Here is an 18,027-nt window from a genome sequence, read left to right as displayed (position 1 = left end):
CGTGAACATGTGTACGTATGCATGCACATAGGTACACACATGCACATGGGTGCAGATACATGTGTGTGCCCATGGGTGTGTGCACACATGCATATAGGTGTACACACATGTACATGCACATAGGTGTACATATGCGTGCAGATACATGTGTGCCCATAGGTGTGTGCACACACATGCATGTGCACATAGGTGCTACAGCCTTTGCTCTTTCCTGAGGTCAGTCGGCCCATCGCTCAGCTGAGCCTGGGGATCACATCCGTTCTTCCTGGCGCACCTTACTGTAACCTGATGAAACATTCATGCCTTCTATTTCCCACCCCTCAGCCTATCCGTCATGGGAAGTGGGGAGGAGTCGGGGAGCTGAGCTGAAGCATGTCTGTCATGGGGGGTGACTTTGAAGCACGCGAAGGGGAACTTTCCAGTCCCGTGAACACGGGCTTTGCCTTCCGGGGTGACGGTGGGAGCTGCCCCTCTCCCCGAGAGAAGGTGCTCATGCTCCCCGTTCTGCGTCTCCGCCCTGAAGGTCTGCGGCGGGCGAGGGCCACGTGAGCATGGCGGCCGCCAGCCCTCCAACCAAAGGACAGTGTGAGCCCCGCGGGAGCGAAGGGGCTTCTTGTCGCGAAGCAGACACACCTCTGAAAAGGGGTTCGCGTCTCACCTCTCTTTGAGGGGACTCGGATTCCCGGCGCTGGCCATAGCCGCTGACACACGAGCCCTGTGGGGACAGAACACGCTGCACGGACCACCACTGCACTCCAGAGCCTAGAACACGCCACGGACGCGGGTCCTGACAGGCATCTGCGGGGCGAGGGAGCGAATGGACGCACGGACGCTGCAGAGGCCGGAGGGTCACTTTTTGCAGTTGAGTGCAGGGATTTTTAGGAAAGAGTACAGTCTTCCCACCCTTCACCCCCCTGCCCTCTGGGTAGAGACCCCACCCAAAACAGCTAAAAAAAGACGCGAGTCACGGGGCTCCCGTGGAAAGCCGCCGCACGAAACCTGAGAAGCGTGGTTTCGGGAACGCAGGGAGGAGGAAATACTCCGCGAGAGTATCACAGACGAGGACACCGCTGGGGGTTCTAGAGCCGGGCGCCTCGCGCTAGTACACAGACAGCGCAGGTCGGCCGATGGAAAAGACAATGCGGGCTGAAGGCCCAGTTTTCCTACTGGCTCCTGGAACTCAGGTTAGCCCGTGGCCGAGATGACCCCATCTGGCCCGCTCCCCTCTGTGCGGCCCCTGGCTCTGAAAGCCCATGGGGAAAGATTGCCCGAGGCTCATCGTTCTACGGCTTGACAGACAGGTATCGGGGCACCTGTGCAGGCTGCCTGGCCATCTGGGCTCATCGCCGAGACCCCGGCACCAGGTGGCTCCCTGGCTGCGGGCTCCAGGCCAGAGGGGCACGTTCCTCTTGGTCCAGAAGCCTCACCCGGGGCCCAGCCCCAGCCCCAGACAATGCCAGGCCCATCGCCCAGGGAAGCATCGCGGTGCTAGGGATACACTCCCCTTCCCCCAGCCCCATTCTCCATCCTGGACATTAAATATTTATGAGTTTAAAAAAAAAAAAGCCACAAACCTCAAATAATGTCTACTGGGCAGGGAGATCGCGCGACGATAAGCGTTATTTAGAAACACCATGATATGCTTCATATTGTGATGTGATTGGGGACGTACCGGAGCCCCACCACGGCCATTCTCTCGCATTTTTGTTCCAATTCAGGCAGTATCGCCGCTGCTTAATATGATTTCTATTTACGTTCCCTATTGTTAGCATTTTATTGGGGTTGTGTCTGCTCTATCAAGCAGATGTCCTCCGAGAGGGAGGCAGCCTGGGCCCGTACCTCGGCATCCTCCCTCACCCTTCTTTTCAAGGGGTGCCATTATTTTCTGTTCGGTCTGAATTCAGTCAAAAATCTTCACCGCTAATATAAACTATTTTTTTATTTTTTTTACTCTTGTCCAATTACAACATTTCTACCAGCACAAAGCCTGCCAGCTTGGTATGTAAAAGCTGCATAAACTCATCGCTCAGGCTTATGCTCCCGACTTTCTACGGAACCATTGGATGTGGGTGAGCGCCGCATAAAACGTGTGCACTGGAGGGTTTCAGATCGCGTTATCTCTTCCATCCACAGAGATTGCATTTTAAAGGTTATTTTAATTACAAGTTCAAACCCAGGCACTGTTAATGACAGGGGCCACCCCCCCACGGGGGCCTTCCTGCCCGTCTCCCTGGGGCTGCACCAAACCGAGCAATCCTGTTCTTTCCGAATGAGATGTAATGTTGCCAAGTGGGATATTATTTTTAGAGTATTATGCACCTTGCATAACTCTCTCCTCCTGGACTGGTCCCGGGAGTGGGGGGAGGGGGCTTGTGACTACCCACTGAGCTGGCCCTTCTTTGCAAAATACGCAGGGACCTCTCCTTGCAAGAGTGAGGAACAACTGCATTAATCTGCCATCTCCTCTGGGCCACGGCGAACCCCTCCAACTGCAAATCAGGCGAGGATGTCACATCGCCAAATAATTCGGAGAAAAAATAATTTCAAAAGTAAGTGAAATCCAAATTTTAAAACCCGAGTTGGTCAGATTGCCATCTCAACTCCTTTAGTTTGAGGAGGGAGAAAAAAAAAAAATCTTTCTTATGTGGGTTCCTAGACTCTTCGTTTCTAAACGTGTTATTGAAGCCGTGATTGAAATCTGACAAAAACAGACTGCGTTGTATAATAATGTCCTGCAGCCAGAGTATGGCACCAATAACTAAACAATACTTTATCACCTTTGCCACTTTCAACAGCTCCCATTAATATTGAGATCATAGTGTTCGGCCCTCTATTCCCCAGCCGACTGCCTCAGTGACAGAGCTGGCGAAGGCGGTGACATTGAAAAATATTTGCCGTGACATGGCCACAAATCACAGCGAGACAAGTTTAAAACTCAATATTCACTAAACTTACATCGGCCAGTTTCTTGCTCCAGTTTCTAAAACACAATTATTATATGCTCCCTTCTCTGAAACAGCAGAACAGAAATGGGTGCACGTCAAACAAAGAAAGAACGAGTGATAACAAAAAATTAGATTCGCCAGTAGCATCATGTTCTGTCAGAAGCTCTGGCCGGAGCGGGAGCTGAGCCTGGGCCCCACACGTGGGGGAAGGGGCCTGTTTTCTGGACTGTTTGGGGGGCTCACAGCAGCCTGTGCTCAGGTGGCCACTACCTGGGGTCCTGGGTGCACTCCACCACTAATTCCGCACGATCGATGTTGATTCTCAGTGCTCTCGAGTTGCCGAGGCAGACGTCGGCCCATTGAGCGACTGCCCTAACCCACTTTTCAGAGGTGGAATGGGCCCCCCGCGCACTCTATTCCTGCTAACATGCTGGGGTTGTACCAGCCAGCTGCACCCTGACCCCCATCAACAGCAGGGAGCTCGGTGTTGCTCAGTGGTTAGAGCGCTGCAGTCTCCGCTCCCAGGCAGGGCACATATGGGAGGCAACTGGTCAATGTTTCTTTCTCACATCAATGTTTCTCTTTCTCTCCTTCTCTTTCCCTTCCTCTCTCTCTAAAAATCAACAGAAACATATCCCGAGGTGAGGAGTAAATAAAAGATGAACAGTAAAAGATGCACCCAGAATTTCATGAAGCAATAGAATGAGTGGAGGCAGCAGAACCCCCCATCCAAGCCAGTGATGGAGAAACACACACACACACACACACACACACACACACACAAGAGGGAAGGACGGGGGCAGGCTCTCTGGGACTCTTCCTACAAGATACCAAACATCAGAAGCCAACATTTGGGTGGAAAGCAAAAGCAAGTCTGCATTTTCCAGGTGTTCTCTCGGTCCACTTCACGTCACATGACTCTCAAATACTCGGAGGCGCCCCGCTGCTCGGGGCCCTCCCGCAGCGGCGTTGATCTCACAGGCGGGGGAGGAGCCCACGCTGCGTCCTCCGAACAGTCGCACGCCTGTGCTGTGCTACGACAACAGGCAGACGTGCGGCACGGCCGACAATGAAGGACCGATTGAGTGACAGAACATTTTAGCAGATGAAATACTCCGCAGCAGCCATTAAGAATGGTGGAGAAGCCCTGGCTGGTGTGCTCAATGGTTAGAGCGTTGGCCTGCGCACCAAAGCATCACAGGTTCAATTCCCAGTCAAGGGCATATACCTGGGTTTCAAGTTTGATCCCTGGCCCCCCAGTAGGGGAATATGTGGGAGGCAACCAATCAGTCTCTCTCACATCAATGTTTCTCTCCCCTCTCTCTCTCCTCCTCCTTCTCCTCCTCCTCCTCCTCCTCCCTCCCTCCCTTCCACTCTCTCCAAAAATCAATGAAAAAATATCTTCTGGTGAGGATTAAAATAATAGCAATAATAATAATAGTAATAATAATAATGTAAAGTAAATGTTTGGCAAGAATATTCATATTAATGTGAGTATCTCCTTTAACTTTTTCTGAGTACTTGGCCTTTTATCTAGGTGGCCTACACTAACAGTTTGTCCGCAGGAAAACGACAAATTTCTTACAGAAAAAAAGGAGATTATATTTCAATTCTGACACTCTAAACAGAACTTTCTGTGAAAAGTAGGCTTTGTTAGAGGAAAAATTGTCTCGGTTCCTCTGGCTCCCATTTAGCCAACCTGGATGGACTGAGCCCTAGAGTTTTAGGTAAGGAAAGAGGCAGGAGGAGGAAGAAGGGGAGCCTGCCCTCTGCCCTCTGTCCCCAGGGATGTGGGAAGGAGGCACACCGTGGCAGGAGGTGGGGGGACCCTCTGAGGACCAGAGGCCTTTGCCCCGCTCTGGGAGGAGACCACCATGGGGAGCCCGCACCAACATGGGCCACCCAGACCAAGGGGATAGCAGACCGAGGTAGCCCAGCATCCTCCTTGGGTCGAGTTTGTAGGCATTGCACTGAGTTCAATGGGCTCAGAGTCCCCAGGGTGGCCCCCAGCAGCAGACACCCCTCCCCCTCAAGGCCAGGCCCATGTCTGGATGCCGGGACCTCTTTTCTACAAGAATACAGATGAACAATGTCATCGTCCCTGAGCCTCCATTTGCTGGTCTGAGAACCAGAAGTGCACGACTTCCCACCATGATGACAAAGGCGAAGCAGAGGGCACTGGCCACCATCTCCCAAGCCCCTGCCGGTCACTTTGCAGCCTCAAGGCCCAGAGCCAAGCAGAGTAAAAGCTCTGGAACGGGAGACTCGGGTCCAACCCCAGGCCCACCACCAGCCACTGAGTGGGCTCAAACAATTGCCTCAAAGCGCCTCCAGGCCTCAGGGCCCACGTCTGGAAAATGGGAAGCTTGTAGTAGCTGACCTCGAGGTCCCCTCCATGTCCAGCAGGAGGACATTGAGAACTGCTGGGGGCGCTGCTGTGTCCACAAATGTCCCCCGGGGGCCACAGGGTCTGGCCGGGCTGCGCTTGTGGCCGCAGACAAGCAGGGCCCCTTGGAAAGAGTCTAAACGAGAATCCGCTCTCCCCAACCCCAGCAACACTAAAAATGTTTGGGTTTCCACTGGTCACCTAGGAAGGAGACAGATGAACATTGCAGATGGGAGCCCGAACACAATTGTCACGATTACGGAATGAATCTTCTCATGTGAGACAGGCCTTTATGAATAAACTAAATACGGCTAATATTAAAGGTAATGGTGCAAATGATTGAATAGCCCGACGGCCCTCCTTCGCGACGGCCTCACGTGGGGGTGCGGCTGGATGACGGGCGCTCAGCTTGCAAGAGAGCAAATACAGACGTGGCTCCCAGGCTGGGGTGGCGGTCGGGGGGGGGCGTTTGGACTGTCACCCAGAGGTGCTGAGGCCTGGGTCCCAGCCATGCCCTCCCCTCCCTTCCTCCTCCAGGGAAAGAGATGAGTCACAGCCACGGTCACAGTAGCGGTCAGCGCCGAGAGAAAGGGAAATACATGCTTCTCCCCACTCCTCCATCACCACCACCAGCTGCAGCCTGACACCCGGGACTGGGTCTGAGGCCTGCTCCCCTAACTAAATGGTGCTGCTGCGATTCCCGCCCCGAATCTGCGAGAATCTCGGGTTAGTCCCGCTGCTTTGCTCTCTGTCCCGTCTCCCCCCTCGCCCTCCCGCTGCTTTGGCCATGGAGGTCACCAGTCACCCTTGTGTCCTGTCTGAATCCTGCTGACCACTCCCTGGTTCCTCGGCACGCGTATGACACCTGACCGCCCCCCCCCCCCCCGGTCCCTCTGACCCTGTGACCAACCCCAGGCCCACCCGAGGGCATCTGTTCCAGCTGCCTCGGGGTCTCCCACCTTCCTTATTCGATAGAGGTATCCTGATCTCCGAAGGCAGGGACCCCTCCGCGTGACACATATGTCGTAGGTGACTAATGGCCTCCCTGCTCCGACTGTCCTCCCAGATGGAAGTCGCCTTTCTCCTCGGAACGCCCAGCGCACTGTGAGCCTGGCAGAGGGCGCACGGAACACTTGAAAGAGTCGACACAGGTCCTGTGCCAGCCTGGCCGGTCCACACTCGGCAAGTGTTTGCTGCCGTTGTTATTCCTTTACTAGAGTTCATCCGAAACACAGTTTTGTTCCCCCATTCAACAGGCGTTCCGTCACTATTCTAGAAATACTGATTCGGCACCTACTACGTAAGGCAGGACACCTGGGGGCGAGACTGCCCTATGGCATCTCTGGACCGCCCGCTGTGCCCCGCACGCAGCCGAGTAGCACGTGCCCACCGAGCGCTTGGCGGGAATCGGGACACACACCCGACGCCCCACTTACTTTGTGTGTAAAGTGTGTGTGGTTTTGTAACTGATAACAGTTTCAGGGATCCAAGTGGTCCAGTCTCCGAACTGTCACCTCCAATATCCAATGCCCAGAAGTCATTCTAATCGTTACCTGAATGCCTCCCAGAGCAGTAACGGGCGATGCTGTTACTCATAGCAACGCTGGCTGACACGCTGGCTCTCCCGGCCCCCGCGCTCCTCCCCTCGCCGTCCCTGTCCACCGGCCGAGCTCTCCGCTGTCCTCTCGGAATCTCCTGTCCGTCGCTTCTTTCCGGTCATCTTTGCCCTGCCCGCCGGGCACGGCTACACCCCTCTGGGAGGGAAGAACTGATGCCCGAGGGCTGTTTGATCTCCTATAGAATCAGAAGGCCCTCGGGCGTGGAAAGAGCTCAGAGTGTTGATGTTGATGACCCCAACACTGAACTATGCAGCAAGGTCCCATCCTACTGAAAAAGAAGCTCAGTTTTTTTCCTTTTAATGGAATGTAAGGCTATGGTTACTTTTCAGTGTCTCTGCAGCAACTTGGCCCAGGCGTGAACCAAAGTAAGCAGGATGCAGCTGCAGGAAGCCCAGCTGCATTGCTGAAGTAAATCGCTTGAAGAGAAACAAAAAGTGACTCCTAATTTTAAAAGTGCCAGTCCACCAAGGCGCTCCCCCTCTGCGTCTCTCTAGGCAGCTGCTCGTGGTATCTCGGGGCGCCTAGGTTAGTTCCAAACAGCCGAGGCCGCCCGCCCCGAGAATCCACCAGGTGTGCGCAGACCAGAGCACAGAAAGGCTGGGAGGGGGGAGTCCCGGGCACGCAGCGTGGGCATCAAAGGGACTCATTCTACGGAACGCTCAGTGCCCTATCTGCCTGGTCCTAGCTGATTTCTGGTACCATGTTGAGGCCTTCCCACTCTGACATTCGACAAGAATTTCTTTTCCTTTTGCTCTTGCCTTCAATGTCCGTCGCTTCCAAGACCCTTAAAACGTGTGCCACGTTGAGTTCGTCCGAAAGGAAGAGAGAACGAAAGCCCGTCGGAGCCAGGGGTGCGCCTGTCTCCTCCCCCACAATTTCCCCGCACCCACCTGCGCCCTGGCAAAGGTGCGCCCACGTGGCCAAATGCTTAAAACCAAAAATGTCCGACTTTACCAGTCGTCAGATTCTCTCATCAACAAGAAGTAACAGTCGAGACGAGGAAGGTTTTCAAGTGGTATTTTCTACAAACGAGTCATTCTAGACCTCAAACTGCTGACACGGAGGGTGAATGGAGAGTCTTAGTAGCAGCAAAACGATACTGTTTCACAAGCATGAGCCACACACCGGCCTAAGCACCGTGCGCGCTCGATCCGCCCTCCTAACAGCGCTGCGAGCTGGGTGTGATGCTGTCCTTACTTCAGCAGATGAGACATGGCGGCACAGAGAGGTTCAGTCCCTTGGCTGAGATCACACAGCCAGCAAGGAGGGAGCTGGGATTTGAACCTGGGAATCTGCCTCAGCCCCACCGGATCAGAGGGGCCAGTGAGGGAGTGGGCTCCCGGGACCAAGAATCAGCTCCTCGAGCCCCAGCGCAGCATGTTTTTGAGCAGGAATATTCTAGAGAAAATTCAGACATTATGTGGCAGGAAGAAGGTTTGAACTAAATTACTTTTACGGTTTCTTTCAACCCTGAGATCTATGATTCCGAGAAGGATGGTGTCTATTTCTCTAACATATTGTATCTAAATTCACTTTCCCCTCCGGTGCGCCCCGTGCGCTCGGGTTTACATGAGTGAGTTCATGGAACTGCTCATACATTTGGGGAATAAAAAAGGAAATTGATTCACCCAGATGAATATCTTCCGAGACCAACATTTGCCAGAGACTTGCCAAGCGTCTGCCTTGTCCGAGACCCCACAGGTCAGCCCGGGAGGAGCCCTCGGACCCCCTACGAGAATAGCACCCGCACAGCAAAAAGCAAAGCTGATGAGCACACGGTGGAACTCCACCGGAGCCTGTGGAAGCGGACTTGGCCCGGCGAGGAAAACCCGGCCCGGCGACCGAAGAGGCCAAGGTGCCCATGGATGCTTTCCTTGGGATCCTCGGCCCAACCCACAAAACTTTCCAGGCCGTTCTTGTGGTTAACCGGTCCTGATATGCTCCAGTAAGTGTGCTTTCGACACATTGTTAACATAAGGCCAGATCTGTAAAACAGCACGGACAATTAAGTGCACAATTTTTGTATAAATGCAAAATCCCTCACTGTGAATTATTTAATTAATGCTCTCCAGTTCATTTAATAGAGCTCTTTCAGAAGCCATTTCACTCACAGAAAACTAATTTCGTGCTCCGGGTTGATTTAATTAGATCGTATGATAGATGGCATTGCTAATTCGGCGGCTGCGGACGCACGGCCTGGGCCCGCTGCCCCTCTGTCGGCAATCTGTCAGCCCCATTTTTAACAGTATTGAAAAATTCAAGCTTTATTATTGCTCGCTCACTCTTTCTCTCCCATCAGGAGGAAAGTAATGAGCTTTTCTTCTTAGAGAGCGCGGGACCCTGGGTGCTTCAGGCAGGAGGCAGTATTAACAGGGCTGATTCATGAGTTAAGTTTCCGACTGCTCGTGGCTATTAGCACCCAGTCCTTTGGCTGTCATTTAGTTAAAAAGACTCTTCGGTTAATTCACTCTTTTAATGAGACTGTGCTATTCAACTAATGTCTTTCCCTGTATGAAAGGTCGCACCAGGAACCAAAACAGATTGGAGGGAACGTAGCAAGAAGCCTGGCTGTCAAGAAACAATTCAAGCCTCCGAGGCATTTAGCAGCCCCTGCGTCTGTAATAAGCTAGGAGCCGATGGGCCAGCACTCACCTCCAGAGTCGAGCGCCATAAATCAAGGCTAAAGAGAAGGCAGATTAATCAGGGGCTCAGACAAAAAGAGCACGTGTTCCATTACCCATATAATCACTAACATGATTGCCAGACAAGCTAAGGAACTGGGTGCGGGCTGGAGAAATATAGTTCGAGAGCGCGCTGGAACTCGGTTCTGTTGAGCTGCCAGCACTAAATCTTTTCATTAAGGCCCCGTTGCCTCCATTTTCTGAGCCACTGCCCTGGGTGGGGACCGAGGAGGGGACAAGCGAAGGGCGGAGTTTGGGGGGCAGGCGTGGTGGGCAGGAGGAGCTGTGCCAGCTGGGGTGGGGCTGCTCAGCAGCAGGGTGCACAGCCTCGAAATCTGACCCGACTCGGGGGCAAGTGGACAGGGGGGTTCAGCCGTGCTGGGCTGCGTCAGCCCTGGCGGAGGGCTCGGCGCCCACCCTCTGCAGGAGGCTCGCGGGCGAGGGTGGCAGGGCCACAGCCGCAGCTCATTCAGCTCCTTCCTTCCAGGTGCGCACACGTACTCACACAGTCACAGAGCACACACACGTACTCACACAGTCACAGAGCACACACTCCCACATAGTCACAGAGCACACTCACGTACTCACACAGGCACAGAACACACACACGAACTCACACAGTCACAGAGCACACACTCCCACACAGTCAGTCACAGAACACACACTCACACACTCAACACACAGTCACAGAACACACACATACAGTCACAGAGCACACACTCACACAGGCACAGAACACACACTCACATACAACACACACAGGCACAGAACACACACACAGTCACAGAACACTCACACACTCAACACACACAGGCACAGAACACACACACAGGCACAGAACACACACTCACACACTCAACACGCACAGGCTCAGAACACACACTCAACACACAGGCACAGAACACACACTCACACAATCACAGAACACACACACAGTCTCAGAACACACACTCATACACAACACTCAATGCACACACTCACATACTCAGTCACAACGCACTCACACTCACAACACACACTCACATAGTCACAGAACATACATTCATACACACACACAGGCACAGAACACACACTCACACATACAACACACACATATTCAGTTACACACTACACACTCAACACACAGGCACAGAACACACACACTCACAACACAACACAGGCACAGAACACACTTACACAATCACAGAACACACACACTCTCACACACAGTCTCAGAACACACACTCATACACACAACACTCAATACACACACTCACATACTCAGTCACAACACACTCTCACACACTCACACAATCACAGAACATACACTCATACACACACAGGCACAGAACACACACTCACACATACAATAACACACACGTATTCATACAGTTACACACTCACAACACTCAAAACACACATTCACACAGACACACACACAACACAGTCACACTCACAGCATGTACATATATACACACACGTCACACACATTCACATAGTCACAACATACAGTCACACTAACACAACACATACACTCATAACACACACACTCAAACACACAGCACAGCCACACAACACACACTCATACAATTACACACTCATTCACTCTCACACACACCCTCACACCCATTCACACTCACACGTTCACACCCACCCACGCACACACTTTGAGGTGGCATGTGTGTGAGGCTGTTGATGTCTCTTCAGACTTAGGCTGCCCTGTGCCACCTTGCCAGCCTACGTGGGCAGAAAGGCTCAGCATGTCTGTCACTGACCTGGATTCCTAAAGTCCCACCCCCCAGACCGCATGAACTTCTGGGGTACACACGAGATGACTGGGCACTGTGCCGGCCAGCCTCCAGCATGCCCTCCTTGGCAACGGCTTGCCCATCAAGCTCATGGTTTCCAAAGCGGGGAGTTCACGAGGAGCGGCCCTCACGCGGCGCTGGGCCCGTCCCTCCTCCGCGGCGCCTCTCTGCTGCCCACCCGGCTACTTCCTGCCCCTGGGAAGCTGGGCAACCACGCCCGGGGGGAGGGCGGCGGTGAGACAGGTGTTCCCTAGAACCCGTTTCCTCCAACTGAACGAACCACGCACATGTGCAGCTCCTCCGGCTTCTCCCAAACTGGGAAACCGTGTGCTTAATTAGGAAACATCTGTTGCCGAGAACACCCCTCGCTTGTGCGGCTCCGATCTCGCGGTATGAATTTTAAAATCTGTCAGCAAGGGATCACAAAAGCTCCGGGACCAAAGAGCTGCTCACGTTAACCTCTGAACCAGATAATCCAACAGTAATCCATTCAGAACTAATCAAACATTTACAGAAGCGCACCGGCATCCCGGCCGACAATTCGTCATCTTCCCGTGCTCATTACACCCCCAACATCTCAATCTACCTATGCAAATGAAGCCAGGGGGCTGACATCGGCGCCGTGTGCGGAAATTATAAACAAATATTCATCCATTATGCCGCTGGAATTTAACAGCTGAAGTAGTAACAGTCGCTGAACTTCCAGCCCTGAGTATCAATTATTTATGACCCTAAAACTGACAGGGCTGTGTAGGTGAATTAGCTGCGTGTCAAGCTTTGTTATAAATCCCAACCTACTGTAGAACTCATTTTCATAGGCTGTGTGTACATGCCTGACAATACATCAACAGCGTGGCATGAATAATTGACAAGACGGGGACCGGAGGAGAACACCTTGGAAAGCGCTCTGCTCCATAGTTGGTATTACAAATAAAAAAGTCAAATACAATGAATTCCCCCATAAACAGAGAATCAAATAAAGCATTTTCTCCATAATTTTATTTTCATTTTCAAAAACACGCCGGCTGATCCTTTCGTGTGTAGGTACCAGAGCATCACCCTGAGCCGTCTTCATTTCTGTCTTATTTTTTTCCTAAGGAAACGGCGGGGGACTTTCTGATCTGGTGATGAACGGAAGGTTCTCTTCTCTTCCCTTTCTTTTTAGGGTCGAGTAAGCTGAAGGGGAGCACAGTCCACATGATGCTTTTTGCCACCGTGAAATACTTCGCTCTGCTTTGCCAGGGACATCATCCAAGGACGTTCTATGCAGTAGTCGAGACAGGTCATGGAGACCGTGCTTCTCGGGAAAAGGACAGGGTCCCCGACCTCTCACGCTCTCTCCTTCAAGGCACAGGGCCCAGTGTGAGAGCTCACCGACCCCCGTGATTGGCAGGGTGCAGACAGCCTCCTGCAAGTTCTGTCTAGTAAACGCCACCTGGAGAGCCGAGCTGGTCCTGGGTGGGGCCGGGGGCGGGGGCAGGGTCCTCCAGCCCCTGTCATCTCGGCTGAGCAGTTCTGTGTCACCCGCTCCCCCACCTTATCCCCCACCCCATCCGCCTCTCCTCTCGCTCATCTCCAGCCTTAACCTTAGCAATCATTTTTAGGCGGCTGATGCTCAACTACAGGGACTCTTTGTCACTGCTAATGACTTCTCCCTGTCCATCTTCTCCAGACTCCGGATATTTATGGCCCCGTGGCCACATTTGTCATCTCTGGCCAGTGAGGAGGCATCTCTCAGCACGCGGGGAACTTCGGAGTGTGCTCTGAGTCCTGAGTCCCCGCCAGAGGCCAAGCTCATGCCTGCCTCTCCCATCCTCAGCCCCCCACACGCTGGTCTTCCAGGTGGGGACATCTGAGTGGTGCATCTTTAACACTTTCTTGCATCTCTGCTGGTGGTGGTCCTCACGCCCTCCCAGGTGAGGTCCCTCCTGGGCACAGTGGCCCAGCTCACATTGCTCAGTCTGTCCCTCCGCACCCCACCCCCATCCAGGAGCCATCAGACCGGAAACAGCAGCCAGCGCCCCCGGGGCTCCAGGTATTCACGTGAAGCCGAAGTAAAACTTAAAAGTGTTTCCCAGCTCACGGCCCATAGGCACAGGCCACATTCTGACATCTGGGGACAGACTGGCCACCTGGGTCTCCACCGAGGCTTGTGTCATGACAGGTGGACATTCCCACAGGGAACGGACAAGCACCTTCTGAGTGTCCCTGGTCGCAGCACCTCCCTTATGCCCATCCTCCTCCTCGGCACCCCTTCACGAGGTCATTAAGCTTCCAAGTTCTTCCCCGTGGCCCTGGGCAGCGGCAGCCCTGATGCGGAATCTCGTTTCTTTTAAAGCCACGTGAAATTGCAGTCTGCAAAGGACCTGCTTAGCAGCCGCCCGGGCCGTGGACATGCTCATCCACGAACGCTTGTTCTGCTCGTAGGAGACACCACCTGGTTCTGTCCTTCCAGCCCCGGTGCCACGGCCTGGGAAGCACTGTTCCTTCAGTGCCCAGACAGGCACAGCCAACTCCCACCGCCACACCGTGGCACCTGCTCAGGACACGCGGTCTACCGTGTCCAGGGCAAGGGAAGGCTCCCGTCCTGTAGGAGAGGCCGTGGCTGAGTGGCTCGGAGCTGGACCAACTGCTCAGGAAAGCGGATTGATTAGAATGTGTGGGAAATGCTGGCCGTCACTCAAAGGACCGTGACAGTGGCTTTGAATGTCCCCAGGTTTAGGAAATGCTGGGATACTTATACTCTCTCTACTTCGAGCAGGGGCGACCATTCGATCTGCTGAAAGGGAAAGAACTCGGAGAGCTGACATTTCCAGGGGACACAGCACCGCTGTGCGCGACTGGAATGGAAATGAGGACGGGGACGGAGCTGACAGGGCGGCCGCCATTCCCACACGGGCGCCGCGGAGCCCAGCCGCTGGGGACGCGCGGAAGGACGACTACGCCGGGCTCAGGCCGCCGGTTTTTCTTGCACCTTCTGGGGTTAACTATTCCGAGAATTCAAAGAGCATTTCTTTCTGTTCTGTTTATGAGTCCCTTCAGACAGTGCCCCGGTCCCTGCCATGCCCCTGAGCACGAGGGACGGAGAGGGCTCGTTTTGTCCCCGGAACAGCTAAAAGCACCGCATGAGTTATGGGCACTGTGTCCTGTGGAGGAGGGAAATATATATTTTGGTCTTGAAAGTTATCGCTTCAATTACTTAGTAATTTCTTAAGCAACCTCAGGGTGGGCTTTTAAGAGGTGGGTTTGCGAGAGGCCTATAGGGACGTTCCCCAAGCATTACCATCTGAACCTGTCAGTGGGAGCAGAGGGCTCTGTCGACGTGAGCCGGCCCACCTGGCCCCGGGCTGGTCTCTGTCTGGGACCTCTGTAGCTTTAAAAAACATCAGGAAAATGTTCACGGCAGTACTCTCACAACCGTCAAAAGGTAGAAACAGCCCAAGTAGCCACCGACTGGCGAACAGATGAGGAGAATGTGGTAAATCCACGAAATGGAATAGTACTCAGGCGTAAAAAAGGTTGAAACCTGGACACCGGCTGCAACGTGGATCAGCCTGGAAAACACGGTGCTCACTGAAAGAAGCCAGACTCGCAAAGTCACACGTTACACGGTCCCATTTCTAGAAAATGTCCAGAACAGGCAAGTCCATAGAGACAGAACACAGGTAGGCGGTTGCCAGGTGCCAGGGGAGGGGAGTAGGGCATGGCGACCTACTGGGGCAGGACTTATTTGGAGGTAATAAAATGTTCCGGAACTAGATGGAGGTGGGGCTGTGCAGCACTGTGAACTCTATGCCAATGAGTCGTGTGCATCACAACGGTTATTATGTGAGCTTCACCTCAAAAATAAGTATCATCTGCTGAGATCCATTTCAGAGAGTGGAGAGAGACCCAGGCTCATGGCCAGATTTTCTCTGGTGGTCATTCGAGGGCTGCCCTCTAGAAATGCCACCAAGCAGGGATGGGTGCAAGCCTAGAGTGCCTGTTCACGGCCAAGAGGGTCCCCTGGCTAACCACCTGTGTCCAAGCTCACACCACATCTCGCGTCTCTGTCCACCATGGGTGGGTGTGTGGGCTGTTTTTACCTTTCATAGTGTTGCTATGAATTATTGTGAATAGTGTTGCTATGAATTATTGTGGATAGTGTTGCTATGGGTATTCTTCCGATGGGCTCTGTGGGCTGGTTTAGCTCTTTAGGTGTCAAGGAACAGACACTCCAAGGTGACCCGAAGGAGACAGCTGGCCACGAGGATGGCGAGAACGGCAAGGGCGCCCCTTGGCTTCACGGGGGCAGCACGGCCTGGGAACAGATCGCTCAGGACGCCTGTGAATTGGAGACGCAGCCACCTTGTTTCCTAGGACAGCATCTGCCCCTCTTGGCTGGGGGCCTCTGCCGTTGCTGCAGTGGACAGGACATGCTAATGACACCCTCCCCTTCTGCCACCTTCTATGCTCTCATCACCCCATCCATGTCACCTCTGCTTGCTGGGGTTCCGATCCCCCTGGCTCCCCACTCTGCCTTCTCCGTCTCCCTTTCTGCTCTCTACGACGAGCTCCATCCCCGTCTCTGCTCTCTACAATGAGTCACACGCCCACTGCTCTCTGGATCTTGAATTCCAACCCCCCGTCGTAGGCCAGATGTGTTCACCAATGACTGCCACGCCTGGGAACTGACGGGGTTGCTCACGTCCTGGGTGCCGGACCAGCTCAGCTGAAGTCAATGTGCTGAGACCTACACTCATCTTGCTGGATGACCCTCAGGGGGTCAGATGCCACATGTCCCCGACCTGATGACGCCTCTTGGGGCCGTCTCGTCTATGCACAGCCTCAGTTCCGCGTGGCCCTCTGGTTTGCCCCTTCCAAAGCCAGCATGTCCCACTGACAATGTGCAGGTTTGGGCACGGACTTTGTCAAAGCCTGCGGTGGTGCAGCCTCAACTCCAATGGCCTCACTCAGCTGGAGTGGATGCAAAATAGCTGCCCAGTGTCCCTGAGCCTGCGGTGGTGCAACCGCAACTCCGATGGCCTCACTCAGCTGGAGTGGATGCAAAATAGCTGCCCAGTGTCCCTGAGCCTGTGGTGGTGCAGCCCGCTGCAAGGTGGTGACAGGGCATGAAGCTCCATGCAGAGGACCCTGGCTTTGCACCTTTCAAGTGGCAAAACCCAAGCCGACCTTGCTGAGGCCACATGGAGGCGGTCTCAGCTCCCAGAAGCCAAGGAAACATTGGGCAAAGCAGCAGCCAGGCCTCGGCAATGAGCCGGAAGCAGAGACCCAGACGGACCCACTTCCCTCTGCGTGGGGACCAGCCCACTCTTTCTCCTTGCAGCCCGGTTGAGCTGTTGCCAGAGAGTTGGCAACAGGACCACTGAATCCACTCCGACTTCTCTCACTGAAGGGCCTCCCTCCTGAGCCGAGTACCAAAGGCAGACACCCACCGGCCCGGTCCGGAGCAGGTGTCCACATCCGACGTCTCAGCCGAGCCGGGGTCAGGGTCGCGGAGCAGACAGGCTATCCCGGAAGAAAGGGGCTTCACAGACAGCTCCAGGCGTGAGTTCGGCTGGGCTTCGGAGCTGGACTGCCGGTTCCCATCCTGGCTTCACAGCGTACAAGCTGTGTGACCTTGGCAAGTCACTTACCCTCTCTGCGTCCCTCCCCTGCAGAATGGAGACGAGAATGGCACCCGCCGCATGGGGTATCTGCCTGGCAGAGTAAGAGCTCGGTGGGGTCTGGTTCTTCCTTATCGACTGGAGTCTCCGGAGGCAGGTTAGCCAAGTCAGGGATGAGGAGGTTCCCAGGGGACCGCGGTGCACAAAGGCCAGAGACACAATCAGAGGCCTTCGGAGACATGGGTCAGAGCTTGCGACTGAAGGATGGGGTTTGGGGGTGCTGAAGGAATGGCTTGGATGCGGGTGGGAATACGGAGGGCCTTAAAGGATGGGGTACGGGGGGGGGGGGCTCGAGCTCACCCGGCTCCGCCTCCATCCCTAGGAGTTCCCTGGGACTCCCTCAAGCCCAGGTTTCACGACTCCCTTGTCTGCCCTTCACTCGGCCCCGGGAGGCCCTGCCGCCCACCGGCTCTGCCTGCAGGGGCCTGTCACCTGCCGGGGAGGAGGAGCCGCATCACAGGAAGGCCCCCTGGGAAAAGGATGATGCGGAGGGATCTACGGGCAGCGGGTTCCTGGAGGGGGCGCTCAGCACCCACGTACAGGAGCGGCCGGGCCGAGGGCGGGCGGAGGGCAGGGGGCCCTGAACCATCAGCGTTTAGGCCTCTGCCGGGCCCAGCGCAGCTCTGGGGTGGGCACGGGCCCCCCGAGTCGCCGCTAATGGCACTAAGGGAGCTGGGCCTGTGTAGCCTTCGGCCCGGTCACTGCAGGACACCACCCTGGGCCACGCAGGCCGAGCACGTTTCTCGGGAAGCACTCAGCGGGGGCTGGCAGCACCGACACCCCCGCGGAGGGACCGAGGCCTCGGCTGGGAGGGACGGAGCTGGCGGCACCGGGTGCCCACGTGGCGCGGCGACTCTCCTCCAGGCCAGGGGCGGAGCTGAGCCTCTGCAGCCAAGCGACAGAAGGCTTCGGCCACCATCTAAACAGAGACGACCCCTCTTGT

This window comes from Molossus molossus, unplaced genomic scaffold, assembly GCF_014108415.1.
Source record: "Molossus molossus isolate mMolMol1 unplaced genomic scaffold, mMolMol1.p scaffold_m16_p_17, whole genome shotgun sequence".
In the NCBI taxonomy this organism is placed as follows: Eukaryota; Metazoa; Chordata; class Mammalia; order Chiroptera; family Molossidae; genus Molossus; species Molossus molossus.
Note: the sequence above shows the minus strand (reverse complement) of the source record.